We start from the raw sequence: 19,753 nt of genomic DNA, 5'->3' as shown, positions 1-19,753 counted from the left end.
AAACTGGCTGACCCAGCTAAGAGAAAATAGCAGAGGAGGAGGGATGTTTAGGATCCCTTTAGAAATGACTTAATCACATATATCCACGTGCATTCAGAACTGAGCCTTGTGCTGCAGTTAAAAGTGCTCAGAATGGTCTGTCCTCCCTCACACACACAAAAAAGGGAAAACTGAGATCAGTGCCCTTTTTAGCAAACAAACAATTAACACTCACAAATGTATGTTATAAACAATCAAGCCCTTCCTCTACGTGATATGCAGCAAAGCTTTGAATGCAGATTAGTCACTTTACAAAACCTCTAATCCCACCAGTTGAAACTATTTCCTTCTGTAGGTAGATGAACAGAACTGGTGTTAAACGTATAAGATGTTGATTAGCTAGTACTCAGTAGGTAAAATACCTTGTTTCTGAATCCTGACATGGTTTGGGGAGAGCACAAGTACCAGGCAATTCAGCACAATCAAGATATGGGCAACTCTGTTTCTGAGCGACAGCAGACCTCTGGGGTACCTACAGCTCTAAGAAATATCTGCAGCTGTAAAATAAGATGGAGCTTTATGGATCCAGATTTTGGGAAGGGATGTTTTAAACGATTAGGTGCCAAAGCTCTTGGGAATCTAACTTACTTGAACACAATATCATACAGACCCAGTTTCTAGACAACAATGCAATAGTTGTTAATATTGTTCTGTGGTATCAATGCATGTATACATCCTACCCAGGCATATAGATGCAACTTTAATACATGAGCAACATGATATATCTTTGCAGATTTGTATTATTTCTTTCACCTAACACAGTTTATACTTTAAATAAATAAATAATTGGAAACATTATTTGGGGAAGTCATTTAAGTCCCACCAGATGCACACTATCTCTGCCTATTCAGGAAAGTGTGGCATGAACAAAACATGGATTATACTAGCTTAACAAGTAGAAGAACTTTATAAATTATTTTATTTTACTAAAACTTTCAAAGAAACATATATGTGATAACAGTTCTTCTCCCATGACTCAAATTATCCTTACACAATGATAGTTAATAAGAAATCTAAACTGTAATACAATAGAGAGATTACTTTAGTCATTAGATTTATTTTCCTTAGTTATATGGCAGGGTATTAGGGAAAACAAATACAGTAGAATAAAGCAGTATGTAAATATTCTTTCTGCAACCTGGCATCCCTGTAGAATAGCTCAGACTCTCAGTATTTACAGGCAAACCTGTGTGGTAATGGCTGAAGATCTTTAACCAGGTAACACCCACAAAGCCCAGCCAGAGAACTCTAATGGTTTCAGTGGACCCAAGATAGTGCATCCTTCTTTCTGTCATTAAGTAGAACAATAGGATTCCTTTTGATGTTTACTAATGCTTTATAAATGCCGTGGTGTTAATGCCAAACCCCACAATGACCTTATCAACTACTAGCAATAGAAAATTTGGGAACAAAAGGAACCTGATTTTCAAAGATGCCATGTACGCAGAAAGACTGCTTCTTTAAACAGCAGCCATCCATGCTATCCTCGAAAAAGTAATTTGAAAACTAATAACGGCCAAAGTGGTTTCAAAATGAAGGTTTCAATACGTAGCCTTCAAATATCTAATTTTCAGAAAACAAGGTGAACTCTCCATTTTACTCAGCACAGTTTTGGAATGAGCTGATTACCAACAATTTTATCATAGCCCAATCTGCATGAAGCTTTGCTGCACTCTTTCAGGTAAAATGCAGTGCTGTATGGACACACTAGTTTATTTCACCAATCCATGAGAGATTAATCTTAAATGTGTCACTGTGCTGCAAGTTCCTGATATCAGCTCTCTCAGCTTACCCTTGGCACAGCATCTGTGTGGTAAGCAAGGGTGGTCAATTCTTCATCTTTACTTGTTCAAAACAGCATTCATTTTTAAAATTTTTCTAGTATTTTCACTGTAATATGCTCATCTGCCACAGATATTAAAATCACCCAGACATAGGTGCCTATGGTCAAACTCATTAGCATTACCTTAAGTCCTCATCAGAAATATACAGAAGAACACATATATTCCCTATTAAGTAACAAAAAACCCCAATGGGTAAAGTGCTGCCTCCTCCCCACCTGTGGTTTAATTTTATTGAGAAAAATCCAAACAATACAAATGGGAATGTCAACAGTCCTCCTGCATTTGGAAAATTAGAAACACTAATTAAATCATTTTAATGCTAGTTTACAGCACATAAAGTGCTATACTAAATTTTGCAGGAAATGGATGAAAAGTGTAGAGAGAACACTACCTTACTACACTACTAATAACAAAAGAATACAAGCTCTGGTGTGACTAGGCCTTAAAATTTTTATTTGTGTGTAATCCAGACATGCCACCTTAACGTGAGGATAGTTATCATGCAGGAAGAATGTAATTGCTGATGAGATATATTTATGAACACATAAGGTATCAGTGACATATTGTCAGCTTAATAATATGCTGTTGTTTCTAGGTTTAAGTGTAAGCTGAAGGGTGGAGGACAAGAAGGAATGCTAGATATAGATGATGAGGTTCCTAAAGAGAAGACAGTAAAGACAAGGAACGAGCTTGAAATAGTGGATTTTAAGGAGCTGGCTTTAGACTGCGCAGAACAGCCCTTGCACAGCAATTTTATTGCAAAGTCCAGAAAACTTAAGCCTTCAAGCAATTCAATTGAAAAAAACCACATCCTTTTCACTATTTTCACTATTTTCCATTCTAGGAAATGCAAATTCAAACTATACTGGCAAGAAAGGGGGTGACCAGTTTTTTTCAGAGCTTTTGTTAAAACAACAGACATAGTTGTGGCTCCTAAAAACTTATAACCTTAAAACTGTGTTAACAAAAGAACTATCGGTCCTTTGTTTTCTCGTTATTTCTTTCTCATCTTCAAGCAATGGATATAAACTAAAGGTTCATAGTTGGCATAAGCAGGACACCAGCAAAGGAGCCTCTTGGATTATATGAAAATAGGAGACAAGTTGCTGGACAAGTCATTTTGACTGAATCATTATTACTATGCCTTGAAAGAAATTGAGAGATAATCAACTAGGGCACATTAAAATATAGGCAGCAAGCAGTCACTGCTTTGACATTACATGGCAGGTCTCTAGACAAAGGAAGGTCCTTCCTTCCATCAGGCAGGAGAAATGGTTTCCTCATTTCTAATATGAAAAGGATTATGAAATAAGAAAGACTCATTAAGTGGCCTAGTTTATAGGGAACGTAATTTGTTACCTACAGGAAATACAAAGAACATGCAATATGGTGTGGATTTGCACATGAATAGAAATTTAATGAGCTTAATTGGAATAACGGGGTGGGGGGGATGTTAACACTTAAATTGTGAGGAAAATATTTGAGGGTACTTTCTTGATTTGTAGAAACTCTTTCACGTGTTTAAAAAGACCCAGCGCTGGAGCAGAACAAAGCAATTTCTCAACACACATTTGAAATTCCTGATGTTTCCACAGAACACCTGCGTAAATGACAGAGTTGAGGAACAGGTGCTCTGCCATTAGATGGGGAATGTGGGCAACATCTGCATTAGTCTAAGATGCTGCTGGCTATGAGCAAGCCTAGATGATTTCTGCAGGCACTCTGCACCTATAACCTGCACCCTCGTGCTTACCTCAACAACTGATGGAGAGTTCTTTGTCCTGGTTGTTGTGTCCACCGGTTAATTTCGGCAGCATTGTTTATGGAGTGCCCTAGAATAGAGACCAATCCTGTGAAAAACAAATACACAGTGCCCAGTCATATGTCCCTTGGGAGAAGAGGGTATGAGTAACTGCTGTTTAAAGTTTCCTGTTAAACTTCAAGTTTCTTAGCTTTTAGCTTTAGTGTTTGACTTACTTAACATTCTTTTGGCTGAGATTTTCTACCTATTTTACGGAAAATCCCTGGAGAACATGAGGTGAGGCGTTTCCTCGGTTCTAACTGAGCCCTAGAAAAGGTCACTGGCATAACCTGGGCTTTTGTGTCTGTGGAGAGAAGAACTTTAGCACTTCAACTGCATCTGGAAGAAACCGCAGGTTAGGCAAGAGTGAGAGAGGGTGAGGCTTGGCCTTCATGTGTTGGCTTCACTGATGGCCTGGGGAACCTGGAGGGAGGCTAAAGCTTTCCTGTAAGATAGACTCCTGAGAAGAATTGATGTAAATTTGATAAATGCAAAGCTCTTTGCCTCTTGATTTTCATCAGCATATTGATAAGGTGGAACACCCTGAACCAGATATTTAAAAATACTTACATTGCTGCTATGCCTGTTTATGATTGCCTAATGGAATATTCTATAGAACTACCATAAGTTGCAAACTATTTTCAGATCTTGCTTTGAGTTGCATATGACAGAAGCTCTGCAAGATTCGAGGATATAAATCTGATAAAGGATAAATAATTTTTGTGTACTCAGTTAACTTCTCTTTTGTGTTTCCTCATCTATCATTAAGCGGTTTTGTTATTTCATTACTAACGAAGCAAACTAAGGCTATTCTGAGCGTAGGATGTGTTGCACAATGTAGGTAGGTGAATGGAAAACATGCTAAGGACAAAAGTTGGTCAACAGCTGTTTCAAGAAATACGGACACTAGAGTTGAATTTCAGTTTATGAATGTGGGTGTGTGTTCCTTCCATGAGCCTGTTTGTTAGCCTTTCCTTTGTATACTTAACCTCCTGTAAGGTACTCTTTTGCCCTTATCTGTGCGTCACACCTGAGATATAACACTGAAAATTCTAGGCTAAAGCATAGCAAGAGAAGATCCAAGTATGATGCTACATGGAGATATTTTATGGAAAAAACTGAGGTTTTCAGTTCAATTACCTGAAACATTAGATATCTCAATATGAGCTGTCGAGGAGAAAGTGCTGCGTAGCAGTTCTGAGTTTTTAGTTTCAGGATTTTTTACTTTTAAGCAACATCTCTGTGTGTTTTACTTGTTTCGGTTATTGGTTTTGGTTTGTTTTATTTTTTTTTTCTAATAGTAATCGCTTAAGCAGAAAGAAATTGGACTCAGACTTAACCTAGATGCTTTGCTTATTGTTGTAGTAAAAATTAGCTGTTGACTGAAAAATACCCTTATTTTTATTAACCTGGTAAAATCACACAAGTATCTTTAAGTGTAAAACTGTTTAGAGATAAATAATATATTGGGTTAAGCTGTTTGTATGATTTTACACATTACACAACATATTTGTATAGTCATTTTTTAAATGCAAATGTGGTGGAAATAAATTGTTGATTAACTAAAGGAACGGGATACTGCAAACCTAGTCGGAGATCCGTGTAAATTAATATGTGAATTTGGTTCATATAATAAAAGATCCTGTTTGTAGGGTGATTTTTTTTTTGCCTGTTTCTCCAACACAATGCCTTCTTATGCCAGGTAATCATCTTGGTCTAACAAAGAATCAGGTAAAAGACTCAACAATTCCTAACAATGTTTACTCGTTAAAATACTAATAGTTAAAAAGTAAGAGGTAGAGCTATTTTTAAGTAAACCTTCAAGTGTTTCTAGTAGATTTAGCATCACTGGTCAGAACTAAGCCTAGAAAAATTAAAAGGTATTACTTTAGCCTCATATTTTCTCAAAGTAATCTGAGAGTCCGGGTTTTTTTTGGTTATGGCGTGATTCCCATTTTAAATTGTTTGGCCAAAATGGGATCACAGTCACAGGTCTCAAAAGAAGCTGTCATGCAGCAGGTTCACACTCTGACATCCATCCAACATGGTAGTGGGTGTACTTTCCCCATTTTGATGTCCCTGCCCACTCTCGAATCAGTTGGAGTGCTGTATGGAATCTTGAAATAGTTTGCTTCAGAAAGGACCCTTGAAGGTCATCCAGTCAAACTTCCTTGCTATGGACAAGGACTTCTTCAACTCTATCAGGTTGCTCTGAGCAATGCTGGACATGAATACTTAGCTACCAAAAGTATCCCCTTATCTCCTGTGTCTGGAGATGCTAAAGCTTTCCTACTATATAGGAAATGACCGTGTGAATAGATCCTGCCTTGTCCTCAGTGCAGACTAGGGACAAGGGACAACTTGACTGAGAGTCAGTTCCTGGTTCCTATGGGGTTCCTGCACAGAGCCAAGTATTGGGGAAGAGGAGAGATAATAAATTAAAAGTGGTTATGCACATATTTTAATCCCAGTGTTTCCTGGTTTTAACTCAGATGGTGTGAAAATGAGAATGGATGAGCCCAGGACTTCCTCACTGCAAGGTAAGAGTGTGAGAATCTGCTGACCATGGTATTTTTCTGAGCTCCCACTGCTACCAGTTACAATTTTGTGAAAAGATGCTCTTGATCCTAGCACATTTGAGTCATGGTTGGACTCTGTGGTTGCAGCAGAGAAACATCTTTTCTTTGAACTGATTGAAATTACAATTTCACCTGCTCCCCCAATAGAGTATGCGATTTTTCAGTGGTTACAGGGAAGAGAGGTGGCCTTCTAACACCACGATATTCTTGGTTTTATGAGGTAATGTGAAGTTTTAGCAACAACAAGCAATCTTCAGCATTTTATATGTAAGTTTCTGTGTGTACATGGATCTAATGCAATGTTTATCTTATGTTTTATAGAGAGTAGCTTCTGAAACCAAGAAGATTGATTGTAACAGGTACTGTTAATACTTTAATAAAACCAAAGTTAAATATGTATGCTGAATGAATTGGTGCATGCTTCAGTATGACACAATACAAGCCATTTAATTCAGAGAGATATACAAAACCTGGTACCGTACTTGCTTCAGTGAACCCACCTTTGTGCATCTCTTTTAAGGCAGAGACAATTCAATATTTGAAACTGCTTCCACTATGAAGCCCTGGGCAACCTTAACTACAAGCTTTTCCAATACTCCAAGTCAAACCTTGGATTTTAACTTTAATCTTCACAAAGGCACGGTGCACAGACATAGCCCGCCATGAAAAATGAATTCTGAGTGATTCCCAGCCCTACATGAGAGAAATACCTTAGATCAGGTACATTTTAATCAAGTTAATCACGTACCACCATTTGGCATTTTCTCAGGGGCAAAAAATATCCTATATGCTTAATTTTAGAATTTCTAACATAGAATAATTGCAGATATTGCATAAATCTGAGATACAAAATATTCTCTCAATAGGTTTAGTAAACATTTAACCATACTCTTATCACTTTCTGTCTTGACTTTTTAGAGACAAACAGAAGGCCAGAAATTATCTCATTGTAACTTCACAATCTGATTTCCAGGAGGTCTGTATTTTACCTGTTCCACTGCTAGAGAAACTAAAGTTTAAAGAGATACTATCCCTAGGATCACTGAGGAAGCATGTGGCCCTCTATGGGAATAATACACAACAGTATGGGAGATGATTCCTAATCTTTGGTCAACACCACAACAAAATTGCCCACTGCATTATCAATTATTAGTATCATAACAGAGCAAATATCGCCTTTTTTTACTGGAAACAGCACAAATAGTAATTATAGAGGCATCCTGCCATATCACGTTCCCATAGAAATTAGCTCTACCATGTCTCTCCTATAAGAAGTAGTAATAGGAAGCAATTTGTGCTTGAACAGCCACTGGCCAACATTGCCTTGGAAACATATGCTAGTAATTCACATCTTGCCCTTGTAAATAGCCACCTGGCCCTTGTTATCAATTTAAAATAAAGATAATCTGGCCTGAACATAGCAAAAAATCCTGATAAGCTGTTATTACTTTGTAATTGCTGGGAAATGGCCTGCCTAATATCTTGTTGAGAAGTGATAGAACATACATATCCGAAAGCATTGTCAACATATTACTTGTAATAGAAATTAAAAGTCCTTGGTAGACTTGTTATTGAAAACAGGAAATATAGAGTTACAGATGAAAAAAATAAACTATTGTTAAGGTCTGATGTAAAGTAAAATGAAACTGCTTTGCACCTTACTATGGAGGGACCCCAAGTGGTAATGAATACCCGGGAAACACTGCATGTCGTGGTTGATATTGCTGTTATGAGCTAAAAATTAAGATGATACATATTACAGATTTTCACTTTGCACAGAAATTTTCAGGTCATTGAGCACAAAATTCTGTATGTGCCAGCTGATTTTGTTGTTTGAAGCATATAGTCTTTCACACACCAATCGTGTTTCTTTTGTAATGACACATTTTTAGATTCTAATTAGTGCAAAAATATAGAGGAACACTTTCTATCTCTGTGGTAGCAGACAGATATTGAGGAACTTCATTATTTCAGTTTCCATGCAAATCAGAGCTCCTGAGTACCTGAATGCACTGGTGAGGCACAGCCACGTGTCCTTCCAGCTCCAGCGATTCTGCTTGGGGGTTGTGTGCTTCACATCTGGAGAAGCAGCTCTCACTCCCCAGGAGCAAGGTGGGTCAGGCAGCAGCAGCAAGCAGTGTCCCAGGCAAGTGGTCCCAGCCCTTTCTGTGCTCACCAGCTGCATCCTGCCAAGCCTTAGAGTAGCAGCATAATGCAGCGCCATTGCCTTGCCCCAGCTGACAGCTCTACTGCTTCTGCCTTTAAATCCCTGGCAGCTTCAAACCAGCCATGCTGGATATTGCTGGCAAGAAATCTAGAACATTGAAATGCCAAGGAAAGGCCACAGACTAAAGTGCCCAAGAATTAATCTCCCCTCAATGATACCTGAGCTGTTATCTGTATGAGGTACAGTTATTGCAGAGACATATAAATATTCTGGGATGAATTCTGTAATGGAAGAGGAGAAAATAAAAGCTCAGCCACATACCTATATCTATTAAAACCCTTTTCTTCATTCAGAGAGGGGTGGAGCACTGGAAAAGGGGCCTCAGGAAAGCAGTCACAGCACCAAGCTGACAATATTCCAGAAGCATTTGGACAATGCCCTCAGACATGTGGTGTGAATGCTGAGGTTGTCCTATGCAGGGACTGGAATTGGAATCAATGATTCTTGTAGGTCCCTTCCAACTCAGGAAATTCTATGATTTCTATGCACAGAACAGCGGCAAGTTCTTGAATTTTTTACTTTTTAACCAGTAAGTGTTTCTGCAGTGAACAGAATGATTCAAGGAACACTACATAGTAATGCAGGAATATGCAACTCATTTTAAGTCTAAAACATAACACTTGTACTTCTAAAAATCTGATTTCCACTAACCTTTAAAGGGAATTTGGTGCTTAATTGCCTTTTGCAAACTCCCTTAGGCACATAAAATGTTGAGGAGAAAGATGAGAAAAAATAAGGAATGGTAAACCATACAAAAGGAAGGTCTGAAAAATCACTGGAAGGAAATTGTCACTAATCAGAAAGTGAGAGGGGAAAAAGGTGGCCTATTCAATTGTTGGTTAGGATAACAGCACAGTTAATGTTTTCCTTATGCCAAGTCACAAGCCACTGTAACCTTTAGTGCAAGTGGCAGGAAGAAAAACACTCCCATCTTTTTTCTTTCACCTCTGCAGTGCATTTTCTTTTTCAGCTAGCTAATTAAAGCCCTTGGAGTTCATCTAGCAGATAAAAACAAGGAACAGAAGAAGATTCAGAGAAATAGAAAGAAAACAAAAGGGAAATGAACAGAGCCCTACAACTTCAGGGTATATCTGGAGAGTTTGGGAGATCTTGAACATTGCTTGAGGCCAGAGTGATTCAAACTAAAACTGTTTAATAGGTTATTAAAACACAGCAGACTTAGCTTGTATGACGAATCAGAGAGAATGTTTAATAACCCTGAGAAATGTAATAACCATGGATGTCAGCTGCCTAACTAACAAACTATAATTTTGTTATTCCACATCCTTACAGCCTTTATAGCAGCTTTATATGCAGTTTTGAAGTTTAAACATTATTTTTCTTAGTTAGACAAGAGACACTCTACAATGTTATTAATAACCTTTTCAACTACCTATTGTATTTTATTTATTTCTTATTATTTATATTTGGTTTGCCATTCACTGCTCTGATTTGAGGACACTTTCTCAGTGGCTGGCATGCAGAAATCCAGCCCCTGTATAGTGAAATATCTCACTGCCTGGTTAAGGAGCAGTCGTCCTGTTCTTAGTGAGGCAATCTGCACCACAGTCTGACCTGGAGATTTCAGATCCATTCTCTAAGCATGACAAACACATGCACACCTGTACAATGGCCTGTGTGTATCTCCATACCTTTTCCATCCAAAATGTAAAAGGACAAACAGCAACTTCTGTTCATTTGGCTCAGACCCCAATGTACATACCATGCAACTATATTGCCATTACCTCATTCAAATATCTTTGCAGCAGTGACTATGAAAGATAGTCCTTTCCTGTCCTGGAAATATAAACAGCAGCACCACTATGGGTACCATTTTGTTATCTGTTTTTCCCCATTCATTTTAACAGAGCTATGACCTTCCAAACAAGTGCTGAACTAAACCAAGACTTTTCACATCAGTGTAGCTCACATGCCATGATTACGGTGAAGTTTGCCAAAAAATCTAGACCAATAGCCTCTAGCCTCACTGGAGCAGCTGTTGTCCTGCTAAAAATTTCCTTTTTCTGCTTTTCTCCCATCTCCTGAAGCCCTCGGTGGTTTCTCACATCTATAGCCACTCATACCTGCCTGTTCTTTGAATATTTCTGTCTACATGCATGAGAGGGAAGCAGGTTGTATCATTTCCTCTATAAAAGCAGGCTGTGACATCTTATAACCTCTAGTCTGTCAGGGAATAGACTGCAACAGAAAGATGCCTGCAGAATTAGCAGCTGGCAGGCAGGAATATGTGTGTTTGTCAGAAGTAGAAACCTACGCAAGAGCACTTCAAATACATTTATTTAAAAGTAATCTCATTGCTTGTCCATCTTACCAGACTGTTTAACGGTTCAAGATAGAAGATATGTGTAGCGTAGCTATTTCCTAACTATGACTTTTCAGATATGTTTTCAGTCCTGTACAAAGTCCTGCCTGCTGAGTACATGGAATACCCCATTCACAAGGCCAGTCCATTTCCACTCTTTTCTTAGACAATCCTCTGAAGCTGAAGTGGTTTTTAAGTATTAACTTCTAAAATCTTGTTTTCTAAAATGTGGGGAGGACAACTGTGCCCCTGACTTTTGCAGTACCAGTGTCACCAGGCAACTGATAACATTGCACTTCTTTAGCATCTACATATCCTCAGCTATGTTTCCATAGAAATAGGGCCTAACTGTCTAATAACTCTCATATTTTATGTTCTTTTACCTTTCTAGAAAAAAGTACAGTGCCACTGTAACAGACATATATGATGTAAATAATTATGCTTTCCAACAGTTCACACAGTTTTCTAGAATAAAGGCCAGATTCAGAACTATTCTTACAGCATTTGGCAAAGACAAACTTCAGGGCTGCAGCATTCAAAAACCACTGGAGAGCTCCCAGTAACTCAAGACAGAGAGTAAAATACAATTTTTATAGAAGTGATATATAAAACACTTAAGCCTCATAGGCAGCATTTGAAGCATTTCTTAAATAGCTTTTACAACTGCTACTGTGTGATGAGCTGGCAGCTTTTCTTACAGTAGAGAGTCATGCTATATTGTTTCAGACACTTAATCCCCATTTGTTAAAAATAAAGGTTCTGTTTTAAGATACACTTTAAAACATGAGATTAAAAGGAAACAAATGTTTTCACTTTGTTTACAGAGCTTTCCAATTGAAAGTTTTTTAACCCTTTTCCACCATTAATCATGAAAGCTGAAAATGCACTTCAGTCTTGAAAATGAAAGCTGAGATTCTCCAGATGCTAGCAATTGTAGCTTAAAGCTAAGTGTCAGGCAGTAGAAAATAACAGTACATAGAGGACAACCTGAGGCTTCAAGGTAATACTTCTTCTACTGGTTTGATGCACAAATAAAAGATCTATCTAGCAAGTTTAGGAAGTACCATTAATAGTCCCCTCCACCCTTTTTTTTATTTTAGCTGTAGCTCTCTGTAATAAAAGGTAAAGAAGTAAAAGCTTTTCTAAAACAAATTCATCACTTGTTTCTCATGCCTTTCTCTTTTTCTGTCTTTACCTTCTTACCTTGCTTCTGTGAACACACATAGCTGCTTAAGCAGAGTGGAAAGGGCATGAGGGGAGAGAGGGATTAAAAGGTTGAGACCTGTAAGCAAAGTAACATCAATCAAACCACTTCTGAGTGAGACACCCTTGCACAGGTGTCATTTGATCCATAAAGTGCAAGGCAGGAGATAATCCAGACAGTAACCAATGTATTCATTATGATGTTGCTTAAGAAGATTTGATGAAGTGCTGTGCCCTTCTCAGCTAAAGTAGCTTGTGGCGGCTTGGCTTCCCTTGTTGTATAAAACCAAAAGTGAATTAAAAACACACTTGGGAATAATTCTTGGGTCGGGGGAATGGTTGCACAGAGTCTTTTTTTGTACATATCTCAAGCACAAGGCAAAGGTGCCCAGCAGGGCAGATAGGAGGAAGGGGAGAGATGCTGTTCAGAGCAAGAGAGCACGGAAAGACTGATGGGGAAAGCTGCAAAAAGGCAGCGGGACCAGATGGTTTAATCCCTTCTTCCTCTTCTCACTGCCTTTGACGTATCTCCGAAATGTGTTCCAGTAGAAGCTGCGAGATGAAGTAGGACAGTAAGGGATGTAAACAACTGGGACTCATCATGATACAGCTGCTGTGAGTATCCAAACAAGGTGGTAAGTAAGAGACCACACTAAAGCAAAACAGGAACAGAGGGCAGCTTTGGGGTTCTGAGTGTCATGAGACTATACATAATCAGTAGATGTTTTTGCAGCTCTCGAGTGATACTTTCTGTTAAGGCTGCAGCAAAACACTGAAATTCATTCTGCGGCACTGCTGAGCTGATGCCGGCCCTTTTCCAGGAAGCCCAACATTAGCACAGTCAATCTCTGAAATCAGACATCTGAATGTGAGTTGACTACTGCTCTCACATTCTGTAAACTTAGTCCATCTGCTTGAAGTTTCATCTGTATTTAAACGCCCTGGAAGAGGATGCCAAGCAGCTAGACACTGTAGAGTCTTCCTCCCACCGCAAAGTTGCCAGAAGCTTTTTGCAGGATTAGCGCACAAGCTCAGCTCCACGGGACAGACTGTGCTGCCTGTTGAAGACAAACCAGAGCACGCAAATAGCCAGGAAAAAGCTCTTACAGCTCTACCCTGAAGCACTGATCTAAACAGCTCAAACTACCAATGTCAGAAATATCACTGGGGTCACAGAGCATAAAAAGAAATGTTAACTGCAGGTGCCTCGGGATAGACTCATTCCCTGAAGATAACACAGAGGATTCAGTCATGCTGCTAGTGCTGAGAGGTTTGGCAGAGAGCTTAAAAGAGATAGAAGACTGCATCTGGATTTCCAGGCTCTCCTGCATTATTTCTTCTCCTGAGTATTATTAGTCAAACTGAAACCAGGAATTATTTTGCTTTTCCTTATGTGTCTGGGTGCAAGGCTAAAAGGGTGGAGCCACTTTGGCAGCACTAAAGCCACAGACTTCTCCGTGTAACGCTTCTCTGCCTGTTTCGCACAAGAGGGTGATGCCTTCTTCCATAACTCTGCTCTGAGCACGTTAGCCACCTCTTCCCCCATATTTATGTGTTATAATTAAAAAACAAAGCAGCAGGTAGAAGTTGCTACTGATTGAAATAGCTTCCTGTTCCTACCTCATGGTTCCCATTGAAAATTGCCACTTGAAAAATAAGTAGAAGAAAAAGAGCTTTTCATAGCTTGTGTTTTCTCACATGTGACAGGATAGCTCTTACTAAGCCTGTACTTAGCCTGAAATTGTGCTATGTTTCACAAAGATAAACCAATAGCTGATTAACAAATACTGCTCTCATCCTAAATTACCGAGAAGCTCTGCGGAGGTCATATTAACATCAAATGAGATCATTCTAATCAGGGGTATAACAGCAAATACAAATTAGTTTATAATTAATACAAAATTAAGTGGTCATCAGGGATGCAGATTTAAGCCTCCTGGAAGATAATAAAATACAATTTCAAACTCTCTTCTCAGCACCTACTGAAGAAAAAATTGTCCCTCACATGCATGGTGAAAACTTACGACATGTCAGATAGTACCTTGCCAAGTATAAAGTTTCAAGTAATATGACTCAATAAAAGCTTATTTGCTATTTCCAGGTCTTGTTCCTGCCCTGCAGACTTTTTTCCGGTCTGAGAAGACTAGCCTACTCCCACACAATGGCCACAGATTTCAACATTGCTATCCTGCCCCTCTAAGCAATGGTTTACTCGGTAAGCCCAGACTAATAGAGCCACTTTCACTTGCACAGCTGCATTTGTAGGGCAACTCGACCAGAGATGGATTTTCATCAAAATAATATGGAGCAGAGTTTGGTGTTCTAGAAAGGAGAGGTGTTTCAGCTGGGGAACCATTTTCCTTGAGATGGTGTACGCCAGGGTAAACCTACAAGACAAGGAATGCTGGGAAGAGGAGAAGTGATAACAGACTGGAGCCCCAGAGCTTGAGGACCCAAGATACGAGCTGGCCAAGCATTTACTTCAAGCAGGTTCAAGAAATGTAGCTTAGATTTGTTACTTCACTCACAGACAACAATAAATTAATGACTCATTCCAGACATGTTTTCCCCTCGTTATGTTGGTGAACTCATCTCCTAGTAACAGAGGGTTTATCTTTCTACTCCTTGCACTTCTGGAAGTGATAACTTTCCTCAAATAATGTTATTTTAAAATATACTAAAAGATTGAAAACAAGATTACAGAAACATAAGAATTTTATTTCTTATTTCCACACCTTCCCTGGAGGTGTTTAAGGCACGGGTGGATGAGGTGCTAAGGGGCATGGTTTAGTGTTTGATAGGAATGGTTGGACTCGATGATCTGGTAGGTCTCTTCCAACCTGGTTATTCTATGATTTTCCTTTTTATCTATTCTCTCCTTGTCATTCCTAAATTCTCCTTTTATTCCTGAGGCTCTGTTCCCTTTTCAGAGGAACCCTATAAACCTCTCAATCATGCCTCTAGAATTGAATTAGAAATAAAACTGTTTATAAATTTTCTAAGTTTTTTTCTCCCACTATGTTTTCTTTATGCTTAGAGAGAGTACCAAATACCGTTTTCTTTTACATTTTTTTCCCTTAGGAATATAGAAAACATCTCAGGAAAACTGAATTGTTCCTGTGGAAAGCTTCATTTGCTAGGAAATGCATCACTTTAATGAAAAATTCTTTGCTACACCTAGTTATGGCACTGAAAATACAATGAAATAAATACTGTCTTATGTTATATCAGAGGTACACATGCTCTGAAACCAGAAAGCCAATATAGCTCAGCTGTAATCTAATTACATATCCCAGTATATGATACAGAAAATGAGCTACATCACAAAATTAAGGACGCCTCTGAAGCAGTTTGTCAAAACAGGTAGCGCTGGCTTCACTTTTTTCAACTGTGAAATTGCAGAGAACATACTGAAAGTAAGCGGACCAGAAAATGTCTCTACAGGACATCAATAGATACCACTGAAATTTTATGTCATAGTTCATATAAAGTGGTATTGCTATTAATGGGAGTTTCCTTGGAGTTTGAAAAGCAATTATCTATTTCCAAGATATGTGGTTTACACATAACAACATGAGCAGGAAGAAAACATACAATTCCACGTGTACCTATTAAGTGTTTGGACAGAAAGTATGATTTGGCAAGTCTGGAGAGCAGGTCACTTGGTTCTGCCACATGATAGAAAGCACTTGTTGATCTGTTCGCTCTTTGAGGCACTGCTTAAAAAAAAATTACCTAACTGATGAATCATGCCTTGGGGGAATTCTGCTACTGGGACTCAGTGAGTACGAAGCAATCAATTTATGGCCATCAGATTATTGGGCAACTCTAGCAAGCATGATTTCTGGTTTTGAGATCTGGCCCCTGGAAAGAAAAAACAATAATAATTTCATAGGATATTATAGGAAACTCTGTAAGTGATTCCAAGTACAAATAGTACAATTGGATTAAAAATCTCATTACCTTTCTGTTTTATGGGCTGCTGTGAAAATGTATTGGGTTTGGGGTTTTTATTTATTAGAAGCCAAGTATCTAGAGTAACATTATAAATGCAGAAAGCATCTCAAGCTGCCTGAAATTATGCAGAGCCTCCAACAGGTTAATGGGGCAGTAGAAAAGGAGAGAAGCAAAAAGACAAAATTAAAAAATGAAGCAGACATGAAACCAGACTAATGGGAAGATAAGGAGTGTAAAAAATACTAAACTGCTAAATGGTTGTAGCTCTGTACCTCGTTCTTCCTTTTCACCTTTTGGACTATCTCCTCCATCTCTTCTTGGTCAGCCCTTGACTACAGAAGCACTGCACTGAATTACTGGGAAGGAATACATTTTCTCTTCCAGTTTACCCGTGTTAACCCAACTTGTTACTATTAACAGCGAAAGCCAAAGTACTGAGACACTGAATGGCTGAAGAAGATTCATTGCTAAGTCCAAAAATCTGTGACAAAATAGAGTAATTATTTCATAACTTTCTCCGTTTACATAATTTTAAAGGGTTGCCTAGGAAAGAGTTGCCTGTGTTGCCGAGGAAATATATTCCCATCTTCAGCCAAAAGATCAAGAACAAGGGATAGGGTCTGAACCATTTCACCTCACTTCTGATTGTATCTTTATATTTGGAAACAAGGAAAGATATAGCCAAGTTTACAGGAATCTGAAAATCTTAAGGTTTGAGAAATTTTTCACAGAAAGGGTCATCGGGCACTGGAACAAGGTGCCCAGGAAGGTGGTTGAGTCACCACCCCTGGAAGTATATAAAAGAAGGGTAGATGAGGTGCTCAGGGGCATGGTTTAGTGGCAGGTAAGAATGGTTGGACTCAATGATCCAAGAGGTCTTTTCCAACCCGGTGATTCTATGATCACTTTGCTGCAAATCTTTTTCAATGTATTCACTGTACCTCTAACTTTAAAACATTTCTTCTCATTCCAAATTAGTCATATAGTATTCCAACTTGGAATGAATCCTGGGCTCTCCAGCTACTGTGTTCCTGCTGGGACTTTTCTTTCTACAGCTATCAATCAGGATTACTGTGTATCTAAGCTCTTGACAGCTTCCCTGCTACTAGCAAACACCAATGGTTTAAAGGACAAAAAGCTTAAGTGCATTTAAGTATTAATGATCTTATTGCCTCCCAATTTCTCCTTTCAGATCTTGTATATTAATGAGATCTTGTGTATTAATAAGACACATCTGTCCCTCAGTATTACACCTTAGAACTTAAGTCCTCTCGGATCCCAGATCTGCATCACTTTGCTGTGCTCTCCAAGTAGAACAGTAACAGGCAGTAAATTCATAAGATAAAGATCTTCATGATGTTCTGACAAGTTGCACCACAGTAATTGTCCCTGATTTTAATACAAGGGTCAAATTTGAGGTTCCATGTATTCTGTGTTTAACTGTTTGTTTTTCATTTTAAAACCAAAATGAAACTATCACAAACATGCGCTGACAAACTTTTATAGTAAATAAGCCACATACTAAAAAGTCAATTGGCATTCTTTTCTTCTAGTTAAAATGAAAAACAAGCCTAAGGAAGCACCATTTGGTTAACAGATTGGGGTAAGGATAGGAAATAAAATCCAGCATGAATTTTGCTAGTGACCTCAATTATTTCTCCCTATTTTAAGCTTCAGAAAAGACTACCCACAGAGAGCAGCTTCCCCTGTCATGTTTCATCTGATAAGTAAAATAAAAAGTATAATCACTTGCACATTACGGAGAACATTATCCTTAGAATAAAAAGCAGATTTTTCTGCCTGCCAGAAACTAAGATCTACTTACCTCCAAAGTTTTCCAAGTTGACCATACCAATCCTTTATTCTAGGAGAGCTGAAGTGTATATTTATCTTTAGCAAACTAGTGGCAGGCTTTCCTAGCAATGAACTCACTTCCCAAAGAGAGCAAAAATAGTTCAGACTAACAATGGTTAAAATAAAAAAGCAAAATTTTCTGAATTTCTTTAAAAAATGGAGTAAATCTTAGGGAGCTGAAATAGGAAAAAAGCAAGTTTTGCAATCTATATTGATATTTAGAGAAGATCAAGTATCCCATGTGGAGAATCACACTAAGTTTGGATGCAATGACAGTCCTCAGGTCCCAAGGCTTACACAACTGCAGACTTTCCCAGCAGAGAGATTTGAATTAGGCCATGAAAGATGCCATGAAACTTATATTTAGGAAGTAGTTAGTTCTGGAGGTTCTGTTTAAAGACGTAGATCTCGGGTAACTCTCTGTTCTTCCATAAAAGATGCTTGAGGACATGATTCACCCAATTCAGGTAACAGCATGGAAGGGATTCTGGAAAAAGCAGCAAGCGTTCCTTGTTCCACACCTAGCCTTGGAGGTGACAGCTCTGAGTCATTAGACTGAAGCCTGAGAGTCTGACACCACAGGACAACCCTATTGAAGTCAAATACTAATATAACTGCTCCTCAAAAGCAGATTTTACATTTATACAGAGAATACTCAGTAACAGAATGCTATTAAACTGAAAGATAGCATCCTGCTAATAGTCCTTCTCATCAGCTTGCCATGCTCCATTAGGGCAGCCTACAAGTCTTTTCTAACCACTATGTTTGCACCAGCAAGGGTAGCATGGCCTCAGTGTGGTCAAATACTTATTACAGCATAAGAGATCTTTACTCACCGTTGCCTTTACTGGATCAGTACACAGTGAAACTCATTGCATCACTGGCTTCCCTGACAGACAGCACAACAGAACGTAATAGAGAAGAAATGGAACAGAAACCTGCTGGATTTTGACCATGAAGACAAGCCTGCCAAGAGAAAGAGAAAAAAAAATCCCCTGCATTTCTACTAAAAGCTGTAATTTTGTTTTGGGAAGAGGATGCTTACTGCCTTATCTCTGCCTTGCACAATCCTAATGATTGCCTACCTCAGTTTTACCACCCCTATTTACAGGTACTGCATACAACATTCTGGAAGTGAGCCCTTTGCTCTTTGCCTGGCCTTGGACAGACATTGGCTGTGCTACAGTGCAAATGAACAACAGAAAAATCAGAACAACTGCAGGCACTGAAAGTTTTGACTTAAGGTTTTTCCCTTTTATTCAGTCAATGGATTAATTTTTGAATAATCTAGGAGAGGGAGGGAAATTTGAGACTTCCTTGACTGCAGTGACTACCTTTCCTGCAATGTATTCTGAATTACCTCTGAAAGAAAACCTTGGCCAACTCAAACATGCCCTTTTATGTTTAAAAATGGGTGTGGGATTTGAAAAAACAACAAAGACTGAAGGAATATCTCTTTAAACTTTTAAGTAAATCACTTACGACTTGTCTTCCTATAATGGTAGTGATACAGCGGGTGATTAGAATAAAATTCTCAGTAGAACTTGCACCATCCAGCGGGCTATGCTATCATTGTGTGGCCATGAAAAGCACAGTAGCAAAAATAGTGCATGAAACACAGCCACATGTGGCTCTGCAAAATTAATAATAAAATATAATGCCAAGGAAGAGATGTCTTGGGCAATTATTCTTGCAGAAAATTCTCTTACCCAGAGGAAGGTCTGTTAGACATCTCCAGCTGCAAAAAACCAATTCAAACTCTCCATCTGTGTGGTAGTGTCAGGAGTGATTTTGTTCCCAAGATCCCATTTCTGGGGCTGTTGTTCTCTGATGTGGTGGCATCAGATAGACGTGTTTTAGGCTGCTTTCATATCTTTCCTGTTTAGAAGTTAGAATAAATTTAGTCTTAGTAAAGATAAAATAAAA

The sequence above is a fragment of the Phaenicophaeus curvirostris genome, chromosome 9, assembly GCF_032191515.1.
Source record: "Phaenicophaeus curvirostris isolate KB17595 chromosome 9, BPBGC_Pcur_1.0, whole genome shotgun sequence".
Lineage (NCBI taxonomy): Eukaryota > Metazoa > Chordata > Aves > Cuculiformes > Cuculidae > Phaenicophaeus > Phaenicophaeus curvirostris.
The sequence above is the reverse complement of the archived record's forward strand: the minus strand, read 5'-3'. Positions refer to the sequence as shown.